Consider the following 20,389-nt stretch of genomic DNA (forward strand, 5'->3'; position numbering starts at 1 on the left):
GATCCCCATATGTAATGCGTCAATCCCCCTCACCTTCAATAAACTAGCATCACAATGATGCTGTGACCGAAAGTGTTGGGGGATTGTTTGGAGATCAGCCGAATCGGACACCGCCCTCACCGCGCCAATGTCCCGCACGTGCTCTCGAACCCGCACTCTCAGCTCTCTGGTAGTCAGACCAACATAGATCATAGGACACGGACACGTGGCTTAATAGATCACATTTGATGTGCAACACGAAATCCGGTATCTGATTTTAAACTGTCTCGTGCCATCCGAGGAACTGAAGGTGGAGCAGCGCATGACATTGGCACAAGCGACACAGTGCCCGCACGAGTATGACCCACTGACCGGACCACAAAAAACAAAAAAAGTTTCTAGGTGTAGGCACATAGTGGCTCCGTACTAGGAAGTCATTTAAATTCTTTGATCGGTGGGGCGTCAAAAAATGGAAGGTTCCCTATGGCGGCCCTCAGGGAAGGATCTGTCTCCAATATAGACCAGTAGAGTTGAGCGAAACGGGTCGAAAAATTTCAAAAGTCGCCGACTTTTGGCAAAGTCGGGTTTCATGAAACGAAACCCGACCCTAGGATGAGGTCGGCCACGAGGTCGGCGACTTAAGCGCCAAAGTCGCGTTTCAAAAGTTTGTTTTGCGCTCTTTTTCAGCCAATCAGGATCCACGGACAAAGTGGGCAACGTGATGACATAGGCAGGGGTCACCACCATCTTTCAGAAGGGCATGCAAGTGATTGGCTTGCTTTGGTGGGCGTCACAGGGGGTATAAAAGGGCGTGCACGCCGACCGCCATGTTACTCATGCTGATCTCAGAATAGGGAGAGCTGCTGCTGCTGCTGATCCTGTAGGGAGCGCGTTAGGCAGGGAAGAATACACCAAAAACTGCTTCTACTGCTAGCGATTTTGCCTGTACAACACACCAGTCACTGTGTGTGCAGTGCAAGTGGAGGCTATATTTTGCTGGATCAGCGGTGTTGGTTGTTAGGCTGCCTTCTAAGGCTTCCTGACGGCTGCATTGCTGTTTACCCACTGCTCTGCAAACTGCTTTTTTAAAAGCAATCACAATTTTTTTTTTTGTCCTGGTGAGGTACTGAGCGTGCATTTTTTCACACCATACAGCGGTGCACACTCCTCACACAGTACCATGTAATGGCTGTTATCACAGCCACAGTGAAGCTATCTGTGTGTCACTCTGTAAGAATAAGTCGAGGACATGTTCCGTTCTTACGGACCTGCACCTTCTAGTTTTGTCTAGTTTTCAAACAGTTAAATATATTTGCTGTTTGATCACATTCAAAACTATAGAGAGACAGCGTGTGTCAGTCCGTATACTTAAAAAACACGGAGCTTGACAATTTTACGTACACCGGACAGCCGTGTACATGCACGCTCCTCTCTCAGTACCGTGTAACGGCTGTTTTCACGGCCACAGTGAAGCTATCTGCGTGTCACTCTGTAAGAATAAGTCGAGGACATGTTCCGTTCTTACAGACCTGCACCTTCTAGTTTTGTCTAGTTTTCAAACAGTTAAGTATATTTGCTGTTTGATCACATTCAAAACTTTAGAGAGACAGCGTGTGTCAGTCCATATACTTAAAAAACACGGAGCTTGACAATTTTACGTACACCGGACAGCCGTGTACGTGCACGCTCCTCTCTCAGTACCATGTAACGGCTGTTATCACGGCCACAGTGAAGATATCTGTGTCGCTCTGTAAGGATAAGTCAAGGACTTGTTCCGTTCTTACAGACCTACACTCTAGGGAGATTCCTATTCTGCCCAATTCTATATACACCTTGTAGTTTGTCATACACTAGCCAATTTCTGCGTGTGACATAGCGCTGTGATATTCAGTGGGCCTCACACAATCCAAAAGTGTCCAGTGTCCACAAGTGTGTGCAGAAATTCAAAATCTCCGTTATCCTCTAGTGACATTTTTCACACCTGCGACATCGAGCCTGTCACATAGTGCAGTGATATTCAGTGGGCCTCACACAATCCAAAAGTGTCCAGTGTCCACAAGTGTGTGCAGAAATTCAAAATCTCCCCTGTCCTATAGACACCTTGTACCTTGTTTTACATTACTATATAGTTTGTTGGATTTTGTCTACATTTCTACCAAAAATGAGGAAGGCTGGTGGAAGAGGCCGTGGAATTGGGCGGGGGTTGGCAGTTGGTAATGATGGTGTTGGTGGTGGATCTGATGGTAGTGGCAAAAGCAAAATAGGACCTAATGCAGGAGGTGTTGAGCCTGCATCATCGTCTGGCTCCACAAGGCCTCGAAGGCTTAGTTTTCTAGGAGTTGGCAAACCGCTTTTAAAGCCAGAGCTTCAGGAAAAAGTTTTGTCTTACATTGCTGATTCAGCCTCCAGCTCTATCGCCTCCTCTTCTGAAGTTGTAAAAAATAAAAGCACTGAGTCGTCATTGGAGGCTCATGTTCATGAACCACACCTTTCCTTGTGTCCTTCACCCCAGCCAAAATTGAAGGATGACGCAGGCCATACTACTGATTACTCCATGGAGCTGTTTTCACATACCATGCCTGGATTATCAAGTGAAATGGTGAATTACCCAGGCCAAGATGAATCTGACATGGAGTGCACTGATGCACAGCCACTGATAGATGATTCTGTTGGTACATTCACTCAGAGCACTACATTGTCCTCGCAGTGTACAGAGCCAGATTCTGACCCTGATGAGACTCAGGTGCCCCTTCCCGCACACTATACCACCATACACGGTGACACAGAGGAAGGTGCACATGACATTGAAGAGGAGGTGATGGATGACCCAGTTGTTGACCCAGATTGTCATCCATTGGGGGAAGAGGGTGCTGCTTCCAATAGCTCAGATGAGGAGGAGGAGCATCCACAGCAGACATCGACATCGCAACAGCTGTTATCTGGCAGGCCCGGAGCACTCCAAAGACAGGTTCCAAAAATCAAAAGAGTTGCTGGACAGCTTGTCCAGAGGGTCAAAATATCACAGCGTGCTAGGCCGCAAAATGTCTGCCAAAGTAGGAAGAGTGCAGTGTGGCACTTTTTTGAACAAAATCCTCATGATCAGGCCAAGGTTATCTGTAAGAAGTGCGCAAAGACCTTTAGCCGAGGGAAAAATCTGAAAAATTTGAATACCAGTTGCATGCTTAGACATTTAACCACCATGCACTTGCAAGCATGGACACAACACCAAACCTCAAGTACCACATGTGCAACTGATCACAAAGAAGGTAGTCAGCAACGCTACATTGTTTCCCCCACTGTAAGCCCACCGGTTAGCACAGCAGCAAATGTTGAGGTGTCGTTGCAAGGCCACAGCAGTCAGGGAATCCCACTGTTATATCAACAAAAGACTGAATCTAGGCCATCAGAAAGAACACCAACTCCATCACCATCATCAACCCTCTCTCAGTCCGCCCTGTCCACCGCTACTTCCACCATATGCAGCTCTCAAGTCCAGCTCACCCTCCCAGACACTATGAATAGGTCAAGAAAGTACTCAGTCTCTCATCCGCGTACACTGGGTTTGAACACCCACATTGCCAAACTAATCTCGTTGTTAGAGATGATGCCCTATCGGTTGGTGGAAAGCGCAGCTTTCCGCGAACTCATGGCCTATGCAGTACCACGCTATGACCTACCCAGTCGCCACTTCTTCTCTCGCAAAGCCAGCCCTCCACCATCATGTGAAATTGTCCATGCACTCAAGCAGTCAGTGAGTGGAAAGGTGCACCTCACAACTGATGCATGGTCCAGTCGGCATGGCCAGGGCCGTTACGTGTCCATCACTGCGCACTGGGTTAATGTGGTGGATGCAGGGTCCACAGGGGTCAGCGGTGGTGGGACAGTGCTGCCTAGCCCACGGTATAGGAATCAGTTGGCTGTAGGCGTTCGACCCTCCTCCTCCCCCAGAAGCGAAAGCTTGTCCACAGAGCGCAGTCGTACGAGCACTCCATCTGCAGCTGCCACTGTTGCACACGAGGTGTCCCCCTATCGAGCAGCTAGTGGAAAGCGTCAGCAGGCTGTGTTGCAGATGATGTGTTTGGGCGACAGACACACCGCCGAGGTGCTGGCCGAGTACTTGAAGCGACAAACTGAGTCATGGCTGGGCAGTGTACATCTTGAGGCAGGCAAGGTAGTTAGTGATAACGGCCGTAATTTTGTGGCAGCCATAGCCCTTTCAAAACTCAGCCACATACCTTGCTTGGCTCATACCTTGAACCTGGTGGTGCAGTGCTTCCTCAACAATTATCCGGAATTAACAGCCCTGCTCCAGAAGGTGCGAAGACTGTGCGCGCACATCCGCCGGTCGCCTGTACACTCCATTCGTATGCAGAAGCTGCAGCGATTGCTCCACCTTCCCAACCACGGCCTCATTATCGACATTGCAACAAGGTGGAACTCCACCCTGCACATGGTTGAGCGGCTGTGCGAGCAGAGGCAGGCCATCATGCATTTGTGGGAGGATACACGGCCAGGCACTTTGAGAGCAGACATGGAGTTGACAGGTGTGCAGTGGTCGAAGCTGAAAAACCTCTGTAAAGTCCTTCAGTGTTTTGAGGAATGCACACGGCTGGTAAGCGCAGACGACGCCATCCTAAGCATGAGCATCCCACTTATACGTCTGCTCATGCAAACTTTGACTCACCTTAAGGAGCAGGCGTCTGCAGCCAATGTTGACGAGGAGGAAGAGGTGGAGGGAATCCTTGATGACATTCAGCCATTGTCTGCTCAGGGACCTCTCCTGGACGAGGTGGAGGAAGAAGAGGAGGAGGAGGATGATGATGGGGATGATTACTTAGGGGAGGAGGATGCATCTCGTGGGGCAAGTGAAAATGTTGGCGTGGCAAGGTCTGGTACAGGGTTTGTGCGTGACTGGAGGGATGTGAATTTGCCAGAAAGTGCTCCTCCACCCAGCACTCGCAGTGCATCATTGACACCGGGAACATTGGCCTACATGTCAGATTATGCCTTGCAGATCCTAAAAAGGGACCCACGCATTGCCAAAATGATGAACGATGATGACTACTGGTTGGCCAGCATCCTGGATCCACGCTATAAAGGCAAATTACAAAACATCATGCCACAGGAGAACCTTGACCTAATATTGTCTACTAAACAAGCAACTCTGGTTAACCGGTTGGTTGAGGCATTCCCAGCACACAGCAGCGGTGATGGCTCTCATACGAGCCGTACGGGCCGGGGGCAGCTTGGCAGAGGTGTTCGTGGTGCACACAGCAGAAGTGGCGTTGGAGACAGGGGTTTCATGACAATGTTGTGGACTGATTTTTCACGGACCGCTCACACAACTGTTAATACAGCATCGATGGAAAGTGACAGCAGTTGTCAACTATGGTTAACAACTACTTTTCCTCCCATATCGATGTTCTCCCGCACAGGTCATTCCCCTTTGACTATTGGGCCACTAAACTGGACACCTGGCCTGAATTGGCACAATATGCCTTACATGAGCTCGCTTGCCCAGCTGCAAGTGTGCTATCGGAAAGAGTCTTCAGTGCAGCTGGATCAATCCTGACAGAAAAAAGGACCCGTCTGTCAACCCAAAATGTGGATGATCTAACCTTCATTAAAATGAACCATGCATGGGTTTCCAAGGATTTTGTCCCACCTTCCCTTGATGACACATAGGTTGCCAGAAAAATGGCTTGCTTTGGTCCTCCTCCTATTCCGCGAACTTGACCTATTTCGCCTTTTGCAGCAGCTGAATGTCCCACATCAACATATGCCACTGTAAACCGCCCTAACTGGGCTGCCCCCCCCCATGGCCGGGGTCACCACCTAGTGCACGAAACCGTGCGAGTGCCGTTGCCCTGGACAGGTGGGTAGGCCGACTCCTGGGCGCGGGCACTGGCACAGGGTCCCTCATAGTGCAATCAAGTGTCTCTGACGGTGGTGGTGCACACCCGCCGTCAGACACACCGCCGTACTATGAGGGGCCCAGTGCCAGTACCGATGCCCACAAGTGTGCCCCGCTTGCTTGGGCAGGGCCCCAGCATTTGCAATGTTTACCTCTCCCTGCTCCTCCGCTGTGTAGTCTGGGCTGTCAAATCCTTCACTGGGAGTGCCACTACAAATTGATTGAACTGAAAGATGATGGTTAAGATGTAGCTATGCCCTGTCCTGCTGGCCGGGCTCTAGCTCCAGATGATCAATGGCTTCCATTTCTTATGGACGTCGACTCACAATGACATGCAGTGGTGGTTTATCATCAGCTTTCACAGTTTTCCTACTCACAAACGTGTGACATTCCGGCGCACATTTCAAAATGTGCCCTCTCATGCCAATCAAATAGAATCGCCTACGGCCTGTGGCTTCTGTCTTTTGCACTCCAAAGTTACGTGACAGATCATGATAGCCAGTGAGCACCATGTTTACATCGCTCCCTATGATAAAAATTGGATTGAGATGAGTAACAGTGATGGAATCAGCGGAAGTGCGATACAGCAAGACTTTATTCACAAAAAAATGTTTTCACTGTCTCAACACACAAATTAATTGAGGGTCAGCATCGCCTATGAGAATTGTGACGAAAGTTTTTCCAGTGAATAATAATTCCTAGATTTCTGCAATCAATAGCCTTTATGTCACTAATTGCATGCATCTCATTTCCTATTGCGGAGAGGCTGGACTGTATTACTGAGACAGAAATATATATGAAGATTTAAAAATAACACCAAAAGTATATAGTTGTGTACGCCTCTAATGCATTTCCTTTTTTCCACTTTTTAGATTGCTGTGTAATCCATACTGAGAACACGGAGATTTTACATGTTTAAGGCTGGTTTCACATTTGCGTTTTTTAGCGCTGGAAAAAAACGCACACCTGCGCATGCGTTTTTTCCCCTATATTTAACATGGGTGCGCATACCTGCGCACTGGTCAGCGCATGTATGCGATTTTCATGCGCTGCGTTTTTTTTGGGTGTGCGTTGGGATTTTCCAGACGCAGCATGTTGCATTTTTTGGCCCTGCAAAAAAGCGCATGCGCACATATGCGCACGTTTTGCGCTAAAAATGGCCATTATAGCCTATGGATGCGCATATGTGCGCACTGGCATGCTCATGTATGCGTTTTTTTGCATATGCGTTTTTTTTTTAAACCATGGAATTTAGGGGTTTGGGTTAGAGTTAGGGTTAGTTAAGGGGGTTTAGGGTTAGGGTTATGGTCAGGGTCAGGGTTAGGGTTAGGGTCAGGGTTAGGGTTAAGTATGGTTTTGTTAAGGATTAGGGTCATGGTTAGGGTCAGGATTAGGGTTAAGTATGGTTTTGTTAAGGGTTAGGGTCAGGGTTAGGGTTAGGGTTAGGGTCAGGGTTAGGGTCAGGATTAGGGTTAAGTATGGTTTTGTTAAGGATTAGGGTCAGGGTTAGGGTCAGGATTAGGGTTAAGTATGGTTTTGTTAAGGGTTAGGGTCAGGGTTAGGGTTAGGGTTAGGGTCAGGGTTAGGGTCAGGGTTAGGGTCAGGATTAGGGTTAAGTATGGTTTTGTTAAGGATTAGGGTCATGGTTAGGGTTAGGGTCAGGGTTAGGGTTAGGGTTAGGGTTAGGGTCAGGATTAGGGTTAAGTATGGTTTGGTTAAGGGTTAGGGTCAGGGTTAGGGTCAGGGTTAGGGTTAAGTATGGTTTTGTTAAGGGTTAGGGTCAGGGTTAGGGTTAGGGTTAGGGTTACGGTTAGGGTTAGGGTCAGGGTTAGGGTTAGGGTTAGGGTCAGGGTTAGGGTTAGGGTTAGGGTTAGTTAGGGTTTAGGGTTTGGGTTAGGGTTAAGTATGATTTGGTTAAGGGTTAGGGTCAGGGTTAGGGTTAGGGTTAGGGTTAGTTAGGGTTTAGGGTTTGGGTTAGGGTTAAGTATGATTTGGTTAAGGGTTAGGGTCAGGGTTAGGGTCAGGGTTAGGGTTAGTAAAGTCATGGTTTGGATAGTGTGAGGGGCCACCTAAAAATGTTGGAAAAAAACGCAAACGCGGTAAAAACGCGCTAAAAACGCATACAAACGCATAAAAACGCTGCGTTTTTTTCATGCATGCTCATAAAAATGCTTGAAAAAAACGCAGCAGTTGTATGCTTATGTATGCGTTTTTTCAATGCGTTTTTTTGCGGGAAAAACGCGCTGCAAAAAAAAGCAAGTGTGAAACTAGCCTTAACTATGCTATATATACCTGCTATCCAGTGATAAAGTACCCTTTCTCAACTTTGTGCAATCGGGTCAAATCCAGTCTTGGGCCTGAGAACATCTGAGTCTGCCTCCTGATCTATAGACATATATTTTTAATGTGTAAACTAGGCTACATATATACGTGTTATCCGGTGAAACTGTACCCTTTATCAACTTTCCACAATGTTGTTGAATCCATACTGGGCCTGAGAACGGCTGCCGAGCTGTTAAGCAAGCTACAGCACCTTTGGTTTGGACACGTAATTTTTTCAGGAACGACGGTTAGGCCTAACTCCGGAATTGCGGTTGACCTGAACTTACTGGGAAATCATCGTTCGCGGGGAATAATCTGAATCCCAGATCCCCATCACTAACGGAGTTCAGCAGGTTATCTGCACCTGTAAGCGACAAAAGCTGGTCCTTTCAGTGTAGCGTGCATGCAGCCCCGGACATGTACTGGAATGCTAGACCTGTTATTGCTCGATCTCACATGCCACAGCCTCGCGTATCCCTCTAGTAAGCTTGACGCGTACCGCGGGGCCATGCCGGAGTCTCGGTCGTTAACGGAATAAAGCTGAGAAATCGCTAGCACAACTACAAACGGACATACCACACCACACACAGAATCGACAAAGCTTGCAATCTGTCCATCTTTCCTGTAGCTTGTATGGTAGTGGTTTCCCGGGTGCAGTCCAATTAAGCCACAGGCTCCACTCCTGGTGGTGCCCTTTTGGACATTCCTTTAAGGTTCAGCTTTGCAATCATACTGCCCCGGAAACCAAAAACTTTGCCTTCAGGGACGCTGTTTGGAGGTTCGTGGGACTAACGCCGCCCCATCAGCAGTTGGCATATGGGTCGCCCTCCCAGGGCTGTGGGGTACTCGTACCGGGCCAGTGTCAGTGGGATGTGTCACAGCAGCGGTGACCCAGACGGTGGCCCTGGGCGCCCATGTAAATGGCATGGTATAATGGTAAAGAGTTTATATAGATAGTTTGACGCCACCTGTGGTGTTCTGCAACATAGATGTTAGGCCGACGCTGCATGCAGATCCTGTGGGACTGATGGTGTTGTGCAGCAAAGATGGTGAAGCTCCCCACAGGTGGAGCTGGAGTCCCAGGGAAGTGTAGATGTAGTGATGGGAGAAAGGCACAGGCAGTGTAGGTGCTGGTACCCAGATGTAGCGGTGCTGGAATAACTGTAGGACACCAGAGCGTGCAGTTCCAAAGCTTTACTCACAGTCTGCAGGTTACACAGATGCCTGCCTCTGTGCTGTGTCCTCCGGGTCAGGACCTCTGCCAACCTCCGGGACCAGAATGGAAAGCTCCCTTCCAACACTCCACCAACATGTACCTTCCTGAACGTCTCCTTTCTAGCGCTTGTGGGGGAAGCACTCACAGGACCGTGGTTCACTGAAACGCCTCCTGTCTAACAGATGTTCCTCAGACTTTACTTGTATGGCAGACAGCTGTAGCCTTTTCCTTCTGCCTCGCACATGTCGATGCTGGGGCCTCCGAGCCTTAGTTGGGTACAGAGCATTTATAGCTGCTACTTCCCCCGGTTTCTGCTGCAGGAACGTCAGTGTCCCTACAAACTCGGAGACCGGAATCCGGACCATGCGCTCCAGCTAGGAGTGAGCCTTAACTCTGCTCATCCTCCAGCTCCCCTTCTCATGTCCACACACTTCCCCTTCCCTGCACAGAGTGCCCAAACTTACCTCCTCCCGACCACAGAGAGCAGTTCCTCAGCAGTCAGGTTCAGAGGTCTCCCTGCTGGCCTGGAGTGGGAAATGTGTTGTGTGTTGGTTTCACTGCTAGAGAGATCCTTCGTTGCTCCCAAGCTTGACAACACACTCCCTAGGAGGAAGGCAATGCCACAGTGGTGACTGTTGTGAGTTCACTACTGAGGGCCGGTGAACTCCCTCTTCTGGTGAAGAAAGGTAGTGAGCCTGATTATCAAACATCTGAGACTAATGATGATGACTGGCTGAGTGGAGTTGCTGACTGGATATAAGGCCGCCCACGCCCTTTTTGCCCTGCGGGTGATTTCTCTGTGGGATCCTTGGAGACCAGTCTGAATTCCTGCTCATCTAAAGCTAAGTTTTCTGCTCTGCCTGTTGCATTTTTGCTTTGCCTTAGTTTTGCTCTGTTTTTCTGGATTTCTGCCATTCCCTGCTGGGGTGAGCTGAATTCCTTTAGCTCTCTCTTCAGAAAGTACCTGAGTGCTGATATAGCTTTTGAAGCGTAGCTGCTTCAGGGTCTTTTTTCCATATCAGCTTGTTGGCTTATTTTGTTGAGAGGGTTTTTTGCAGATTGCAGACAGCAACCGTCCTTTCCTTTCCTATTTAGTTAGTTTTGGGCCCCATCGTTTGCTCAGCCTATCTTTCTGCCTGTGTGAGTGTTTTTTTCATCTTGCTTCACCGTCATTATATGTTGGGGGCTGCCTTTTGCTTTGGGGTCTGCTCTGGGGCAGTTTAGATTTCCTTTTCTGTCTTTAGGCTATATAGTTCTCCGGCTGTGATCGAGGGGTCTAGGGCACCGTAGGAACCCCCCACGGCTACTGCTAGTTGTGTTGATAGGTTCAGGGGTCTGCAATCTGATAGTTGCCAACTTCTCTGGTTTTCTGGACGTAGCTTCTATTTTTGTGTCTGCCTCCTACGGTGACTCAATCATAACAGGTGACCGTACTCTTGGGGACGCCACAAGCGCACTGAGGCCCAGCCACTGCTGGATGATGATGCTGGTACATTGACCCAGACCACTACATTCCCCTCGCACTCTACACAGCCAGAATCTGACCCAGAGGAAACTCAGGTTCCCCTTCCTGCATACTATACCACCTTACACGGTAACAAAGAGGAAGGTGCAGATGAAAGTGCAGGTTCCTTGAGCAGGTGGGGGGGCATACTCATGGGCGATGGCACTGGCACAGGGCACCGCATAGTACGCAAAAGTGTCTCTGCCGGTGGGAGGGCCTAAACAGCCAAGTGCAGTGAGATGGAAGATGGGGACGACAAGGAGTTCAGAGTAGTGCAGGGATTCCCTAGCAAGGAGACTTATGTAATTGTTTTCAATGTTGGGACAGCAATTTTTGGGGAGCACTATACTCTGGTGAATGATATATGGGGCCCACCATACACTGGAGCATTCCAAAGGTGGACATCAGACACTGGAGCAGCATTTACAGGGTCCATTATACACTAGAGCAGTAGAAATGGGGCCCATTATATATGGAGCATTATTTGGGCCCATAAGACAGTGGAGCTTCATCCATTGGGACCAACATATACTGTAGCATTATGTGGAGCTCATCATATACGGTTTGAAACATTATATGGGAATAATGATTCCGTATGGAGAAATATATGGGCCTCATTACTCTGTATAGCACACTAAGCGCTGGCCATAATACTGTATGGAGTTATATACTGTCCGTTTTTGGAGGTATTGGAGAATTTAAAATGGATATCAGTCATGAGATGTAAGAAGTGAAGCATTTTTCATTGTACTATACTGCTATTTCTCTGCCGTATCGGAGCATCATGAGTTGTGGTATGTGTTAAAGGGGCGCTCTTTGGCCCTGGGCCCACGAAAACCTGGAGCCAGCCCTCCCCCCCCACAACTGTAGCCAAATAACCCCCATTTTTCAGTGCGTAACTAGTATTATGAAGTTAATTAAGGTTGACAAGCTTCAGTAACAAGAATTTATGCTTTTGGCATTCAAATGGGCACTGTTGGTGTGTTTCCTGTCCTCCTCTCACTGCCGACTTTAATTCTCCATTGACTTACATTGGGTTTCGTGTTTCGGGACAACCCCGACTTTTCCCTATAGTCAGCCGATTTTGCTCGACCCGACTTTTGGAAAAGTCGGGTTTCATGAAACGAAACTCGACCCTAAAAAACCAAAAGTCGCTCAACACTATAGACCAGTGCTTACACAGAATAGTGCGCATATTATGCCACTCGTGGTTATATGTCAAGATGAACCTAACAGGTCCATCACTAGTTAAACCTCCACTCTTCCGGGCCGGATGTAAAAGACTGCGACGAGGAGTGCGTCTCGCCCTATTGTAGCTGGCTTTTATATATCTCCGGCTATATCCTCTTGTTAAGAAACAATCTGTCAAGTAACGAGCCTGTCTCTCAAATCGATCATCGGTGGAACAGATGCGTCGCATATGGAGAAACTGTCCGACCGGGATGGCCCTCACGGTGGCAAGGTCATGAGCAGACGTAGCGTGCAATAAAGAATTGACAGACGTGTGCTTCCTGAATACGTCCGTCTGGATACGCCTGTCGGCATCAACCTCCAGACGGACGTCCAGGAAGTCCACACATGTATCATCAAATTAATATGTAAGACGGATATTATTAGTATTTACCTTCAATGACCTCATGAAATCCCCGAGCTGGTCAGCAGTCCCATCCCACAGAAATAACTGAAATATATTTAGAAATGACATCACAAATCTTTTTTTTTGTTGTTAAATAACATATCTTTATTTAGCTTACAAAAATGCATACAATCCGCAGGCAAAACCGCATCAAAAACGCACCTGCATTTTCCGCCAAGAGCTGCGGTTTTTGTGCGGAAAAATCTGCGGGAGAATCCGCAATGTGTGCACATACCCTTAGAGAGTCAGCTCTTATGGGCAGGGTCCTCTCTTCTGTAGAGTGTCAGCTCTTATGGGCAGGGTCCTCTCTCCTGTAGAGTGTAAGCTTTTATGGGCAAGGTCCTCTCTCCTGTAGACTGTAAGCTCTTATGTGCAGGGTCCTCTCTCCTGTAGAGTGTCAGCTCTTATGTTCAGGGTCCTCTCTCCTGTAGAGTGTCAGCTCTTATGGGCAGGGTCCTCTCTCCTGTAGAGTATCAGCTCCTATGTGCAGGGTCCTCTCTCCAGTATAGTGTCAGCTCTTATGGGCAGAGTCCTCTCTCCTGTAGATTGTCATCTCTTATGCATAGCTCCCAACCGTCCCGATTCTCGCAGGACAGTCCCATTTTTGACCCCCCCCACTCGCGTCCCGCCCAGGACGGTATTTGTCCCGCATTGCACTGAGCCGCCACGCCACCCCATGCACCGACCCCATCCTCGTCATCCCAGAGAGTCACTGCACCCAGCAATGAAGTCCTAGGCTGTTCTGTGGCTGTGTGGACAGGACCTGTGATGAAGTCACAGGAGGGGAGGAGTCAGGGGTCACATGATCAGAAGCCTCCGTGTCTGCAGGGCTCTGCTGTGCTGGTTGTCATGGTGCTGGAAGAGATGAAGTTTCTGTGTGGGGTCAGGAGGGGTTTACAGTGTGGATATAGCAGAGCCATGTGTGTAAGGTGTACGGAGCGGAGATGTGTGTGTACAAGGTGTATGTAGCGGAGCCATGTGTGTACGAGGTGTGCAGAGCAGATCCATGTGTGTATGAGGTGTTGTCATGATCGGCTGGATCAGGACAGATAAAGAAGCACAGGTAACCTTTTTTTTTCATTGAGCTGTTTGCTCAGGTTTGGGTTTTTGCCCCCGGTGGCCATTAGAATTATTGCACAGTGGTATATTTTGTTCTAAGTTTGCCCCGGTGGTGGTGAGCGTCATTGCACTCTGTTTCTTTAGTTAAGTGCACATGATTAAAGCAGGTGTGTTTGCTGTCTCTGCTGTAAAAGAGTCTCAGGTTTTGCAATCGGTGATATTGCTCATTTTCAACATAGTCTGGTTGAAGGAGAAACTAGAGAGAGTTCCTGGACAGCAGTCAGAATCGTGGCGTGGCAGCTATGGTGTCAGCGAGGAGGTCTGGCAAAGTGTGGTGGAGTGGCAGCTATGGTGTCAGCGAAGAGGTCTGGCAAAGCTTGGAGTGGCAGCTATGGTGAAAGCTGCACTCAGATGCTGGACTCGGTTGCTGGGAGAGCGAGGAGTTCGGGCAAAGCTTGGTGGAGTGGCAGCTATGGTGAAGGCTGCACTCACGGTGGAGTGGCAGCTATGGTGAAGGCTGCACTCACATGCTGGACACTGTTGCTGAAAGGGAGCTGCACTCAGTTGCTGGACTCTGTGGCTGAAAGCTACACTCACATGCTTGACTCAGTGTTCATTTCAATCATTCTTGGTGGAGGAAGGAGCTGGAGAGAGAGCTCCTTGCAGCACAGACTGGAGGGATTACCTTGCAACTCTGACAGAGCTTGGTGGCAGCTGTTCAAGAGGAAAGATGCATTCTGGTGGTGGACTCTGTTGCCAGGTGCAAATGCAACAGAGTAGGGCTAGTGCCTGCGCCACCCAGCTCCCTAGCCAGGGATAGGTGTAGGGTGTGCCAGGGCTATAGGTTCCTGAGCGGCGCCCAGTGCGGAACCGGCATAGGGAACGTTAGGAGTGATAGGGACACTGGCTCAGGGGAGTGCAGGAGGTCTCCACATCCCCGTTCCCTATCGCAGGGCCCACCATTGCAACTGCTTCCCCTTTCCCCTGCGTCTTGTTTTTTTAATTACCGGCCTGCGGGCCACGTCACACAGGACCGTTTCACGTGCCGCATATTGTAGTTTTAGTTACCGGCCTCCGGGTCGTGTCACACAGGATGGGGCATTTGACAGGTGTACGGAGCGGAGCCGCGTGTGTACGAGGTGTACTGAGCAGAGATACGCGTGTACGAGGTGTACGGAGCAGAGCCACGCATGTACGAGGTGCACGGAGCAGAGCCACGCATGTACGATGTGTACGGAGCCACGTGTGTATGAGATGTACGGAGTGGAGCTGTGTGTGTACGAGGTGTGCGGAGGGGAGCCATGTGTGTACTTGGTGTACGGAGTGGAACTGTGTGTGTATGGGGTAAGTGAAGTGGAGCCGTGTGTTTACGGAGTGAAGCCATGTGTGTACGGGATGTAAGGAGCAGAGCCAAGTGTGTACGAGACATACAAAGCAGGCTTTTCCCACGCACACAGGCGTGAAGCCCTGTGGAGCACTTTAAAACTCGCACATGACGTTCCACCGGAAGTGATGTGCTGGAAGCTGTGTTCTTTCTTTCTTTCTCTTTCTTTTTTTTTTTTTTTCTTTCTTTCTCTCTTTCTTTCTTTCTTTCCTCTTTCTTTCCTTCTCTCAATTCTTTCTTTCTTTCCCCTTTCTTTCTCTCTCTCTGTTCTTTCTTTTGCTCTGTTTTTTATTTCTTTCCCCTCTTTCTTTCTCTCTCTGTTCTTTTTTTTTGCTCTCTGTTCTTTCTTTCCCCTCTTTCTTCTCTCTCTGTTCTTCCTCTCTCTGTTCTTTCTTTCGCTCTCGCTCTCCTGTTTTCTTTCTTTTCCTCAGTACCTGTCAGCATGCCCACAGTACCATCCACTGTGCCGATAATGCCAGCCACTGTGCTCTCAGTACCAGTCAGTGTGATCAGCAGTGCTAAATGGGAGCCGTTGGGGGCGGACATGGGTGTGACTGGTTGTGAAATGGGTGTTGTCGGGGCGTGGCCTAAAAATTTGCTACACGTGCCGCAGCCTTTGTCCCTCTTTCCCTTCTTCAAAAGTTGGGAGGTATGTCTTATGTGCAGGGTCCTCTCTCCTGTAGAGTGTAAGCTCTTATGTGCAGGGTCCTCTCTCCTGTAGAGTGTCAGCTTATGACTCCTGCAGAGATTATGTTAGCGCAACAAAAATAATTATACCAACCAACATTGGCTGCTTTACAGTTTATGAACTACCCTCATGATATTAATGCCCATGATCAGTTTGCCATCTAATTTTTTTATAGAACTTAAGACACTATAATTGTAACTGATGTAAGAGATTTGTAATGTTTCTGTTGTGTAGGGATTCGACTCGCTTAGGTGCAGCGGGAGACAAACATGAGGCACGTTCCTTTAAAATTTCACCAGGTTTATTACTCCATAAACCATAGACAGCATAACACTGAAATGTAACCTTCACTTCAGGCAAAGGAACAGAAATGTCCGTGGCTTCAGACTCGGACTGAGAGTCTCAGCACATGCTGGGAGCTGTAGTCCTCCCCATATACACTCTCTGTAGTGTCCCACCTGGACACATGGAAGTCTGTCCACACTCAGACAGACTCACTCTCACACTCTCTCACATGTGCCAAACACCTCAATTACATAGCCCTGTAACCACACCCACAGGTGATCACATGACTATGACATCACTAAACGTTGTATAGACACACACAGGCTTCCCTGACACAGTGTAACAGAAAGATCAGCAGTACCTCTGCTGATCAATACACCCTGGAGCCTGCATCCCAAGGCCACCCACCTTGAGACCCATAATGGTCATTTAGGACCCTGCTCCTGTTACCACACTGAATGTGCCTGTACACCCGTCCTGGGACACCCACGCAGCGCCCCCTAGCTGACATAGTGGTAACTACACCACATACCTCCCCCCTCTGTTCAAACTTGTGGGGTTGAACACATGACATCACCCAGGGATCTTGAGACCTGGCACCCATGTCACCTTGCCCTACCAGTCGGGAGGACCATCTCCGTCTGTTTCGGTAGTCATACTGCATATTTACGTTAGGCCTCCCCTGCCCCCAGCGGTCAATATCTCGGCCTTGGGCCTTCCCGTCAACGTCCGTCAGTGTGACCAGACACTCTTTAGTCTCCGCCTGTCTGCAGTGTGCTCCATCACGCAACCTTTCTCTCACTGACTGGCTCTCCCAGTTCGCACGGTCATGAGTCCCACGTCCAGCTGGGCCAACTGGCTGGTCTGAGTCTGACCCTCTGTCGCTATGTCCACCACCAAGTTTCGTGCCTATGTTACTAAGATTAGACCGGCCACTTGCGGACTCTCGACGTTCTTGCCTTCGACTACCTGTCCTTTCATTCCTTGGAGGATCCCTTCGGGTCCTTACACCTTGGGTTGGAGGGGGACGCCACCTGACATTCTGTATCTGCTTATTCACCTGCAGTCGATCCTGTCTTAGCTGATCAATCTCCTTCAGGTACGCTACCCGATATTCCAGGAGCATGCGAAGCTTCCCAATGCTTTCCACCGAACCAACCACAATGACAGGAACCATGTCATCTTCAACAACGACTTGGATTTCACCAGCAGGTGGGATCCTCACTCTCTTCACACAGGATCGATTCACCATCTCCTGCATCACCTTTCCAAGTATGCCAACGACTTTCCCCACCAGATTTCTGGGCACCGGAATTATGTCTTCCACAAAGCCCAGCCGACTTTGTGCTTCCCTTGCAAGCTCCAGACGTCGAGCGGCTTTCCAATTACGCTTCACGAGCATCTGTTTCATGCGGAGACATTGTAGGTGCATCTCCTTCAGGACAGCCACCCTTCTCTCTGTGTCTTCCGTTTCTGCCAGTATCACCAACTGGTCTGTTTCTGGTGCCCAGCTCACACTATAGGCCTTTACTGCCTTTTTAAAGGTCTCATGCACACCTTCGCTGGCACACGCTTCTCGCACGTCTTCAGGTACCTCCATCACACACTTGAAGGTCATGGACTTGCTCTCATCCTGGACAGATGGCTCTGGGTTCCCCACGGACACTTCCCTCAAGGTATCTGCCAAGACCGGGTGACTGTCTTGTGCAGCTCTTGGCTCACCATCTTCCTGAGATTTACAGTCTTCAGGACCCTTTTCCAAGATGGGCTTTGGCAGTTCTGCCTTGCTATCAGTCGGGCAAGGCCGCTGTACGTCTTCGCCCCTCCACTTCTGCTGCAGAAGACCTTTTACTACTCCACTGAGTTCTTGCAGAACTTTATCTTTCTCCTCTGCCAGGTAGCGACGCTCATCCTCTCTCCTGAGAATCTCCTGTTGATGCTTCTCTTGGGCCTCTCTGAGCACCTCCATATCTTCCAACAGGGTCTTGTTCATGGTTTTACACGCTGACAGGTGACCTCTGAGCTCAGAGACTTCCTTCTCCAGCTCATCCACTCTGTGCTCAGCTGCTTGCCTTAGGACTCTTTCCCGTTCGACATGTTCTGTTACAGTCTCCTTTATCAGCTGTATCTCATGATCTTGTTCTCTTTTGGCCAGCACGTGTCTCACCACTACCTCTTTAATTATATCATCAAAGGGTACCACTGGGTCAGTCACACCAGTCGAGTGAACCCTCCAGTTACCGTCCAGCACCAATGTGTCTAGTCCAGTAGTCTCATCTCCCAGCCCACCATCTGTCTTATCACGAGACGTCAGGTCCGTCAGTTGGGCAGATGTACTTCTTCCTCTGGTCAGTTCTACCTCTGACCTGTCCATGTCAGGAGCCGTCACTGTTTCAGTGTCTGCTTGCCCCACAGTCGAAGCATCTCCACCATCCGACCAAACGTCATCAAACAAAAGAAAGTCCCGGCCCCTCTCCCAAGCATAGACTAAGTCCCGTGGTATCCCTCTACCTTGGCACTCACCACCTTTGGTCCCCTCAAACACTACTGTGTCTACTGCGTAGTTCACCGTGACCCTGTGTTTACAGCGAACCCTGACGTTTTTCTCGGTCAGAGAGAAAACGAGAGGCGTTCCTGTCAGAGTCACCTGACTCTCTGAGTCCAGCCGACCAAAGGCTCCTTCCCGGTGCAGCATCACTGTACACATCTGTGGCCCATCATTACTACCCGGAAAGGATATTCTACATTCTGAAAAAGACCTGCACATACACTGCGGTACTCCAGACATACCTACTGAGTCACCCAGTGCTGTCACTTCTTCACACTTGGCCACTTTCTCGACCACCACCCCACTTTGGGTTGCCACTCCAATTTGGGTCACCGCCCCCTTTTGGGACCCCACCCCTTTTTGGGTTACCACTCCAATTTGGGTCACCACCCCCTTTTGTGACTCCACCCCTTTTTGGGTTACCACTCCAATTTGTGTCACCGCCCCCTTTTGGGACTCCACCCCTTTTTTGGTTACCACTCCCTTTTGGGTCACCGCCCCCTTTTGGGATTTCCCCATGTCCATTCTGCAGAACTTCTTATGCCACAGTTCACACAGTACAGTTTGTCTTTTAACGATACCACACAAGTCTTTGTTGGCACCACCACAGCTCCTGCTGTCACTGATCACCGGCACCTCCGGCTGCTGTTCACACACATACACAGCGGCTGGTGTCACTGCAGCTCCTTCTGCGCAGTCTTCGTGGACCCACCGATCCACCAGAAGCCGCTTGTCCCCTTCTTAACCCCACCGGGTTACCGGAAACCGCTTGTCACCCTCAAAGATAAAAACCACAAAAGTGCACCCATAGGGCCTTACCAGTGCAGGTATAATGGGTTATGAAGCAATGATACAGGGTACTCACCCTTAATAGTTGTGTAAAGCCACAACTTCTGTACCCGCTTAGTCATATGCAATAAAGCTGCAGCAGGATGGTGTAGACAGACAGCGTCTGCTACCAATGCTCCCAGGGCAGATCCCAAAAAAGGAAAAACACCAGGTCCCTGTGCTGCGAGACCTTCGTGACCCCACTGAGCCACAGCAAGCACCGTCAGGTTTTGCAGAGGAAAAGAAAAAAAAAAGAAAAAAAACACATGCACAGTCTCTCATGTCCTGTCCGTGTGCTGTTCAGGACGTACCGTCTCCGCCTGAGACCGTCCAACACACAGGCGCACACCGGGTGCTATTCAGGGAGCAGCCCTCCTCCCAGGGTTTCCCAACACTCCGGTCTCACCAGGTACAGGGGCTCAGTGGGTGCTCTTCAGGACATCCGTCTCCGCCTGAGACTGCCCAACACACGCCTCACCAGGTCCAAGGTCATAGCACGTGTTCCAGGGATCCGATTCCTCTCCCAGAACCTCCCAACACTGACCCTCCAGGACCTTGCTCACTGACCCCTCCAGGGACACAGTCTCTCACTGACCCTGGTCAGTGCAACACAGACTCCTGTCTGTCACCTGTGTCGGCAACACAGGTTCCTGGACGCCTCTTCTCCTCAGAGGTATCCCACAAATATTAACACAGTCACTTTCTCTGACCTCGGTCAGTATTACTCACGGTTGTCAGACCGTCTGCTCTCCTGGCTCAGAATCGCCAGCACTGCCACACGTGCTTCTGGGAATCGCTGCCCGCAGTCTGTCACCAATTGTAGGGATTTGACTCGCTTAGTTGCAGCGGGAGACAAACATGAGGCACGTTCCTTTAAAATTTCACCAGGTTTATTACTCCATAAACCATAGACAGCATAACACTGAAATGTAACCTTCACTTCAGGCAAAGGAACAGAAATGTCCGTGGCTTCAGACTCGGACTGAGAGTCTCAGCACATGCTGGGAGCTGTAGTCCTCCCCATAT

The 20,389-nt window shown here is 49.5% G+C and overlaps 1 protein-coding gene across 1 annotated transcript in view; it reads right to left on the reverse strand.

The window, feature by feature from the left end:
* The window catches only part of LOC141098558 (cytochrome P450 2K6-like), a 411,322-nt gene that overhangs the window by 358,712 nt on the left and 32,221 nt on the right, over positions 1-20,389 (reverse strand). The window lies entirely within an intron of this gene.

Source organism: Dendrobates tinctorius, unplaced genomic scaffold (genome assembly GCF_039654945.1).
Source record: "Dendrobates tinctorius isolate UK_male_01 unplaced genomic scaffold, ASM3965494v1 ptg000093l, whole genome shotgun sequence".
Lineage (NCBI taxonomy): Eukaryota > Metazoa > Chordata > Amphibia > Anura > Dendrobatidae > Dendrobates > Dendrobates tinctorius.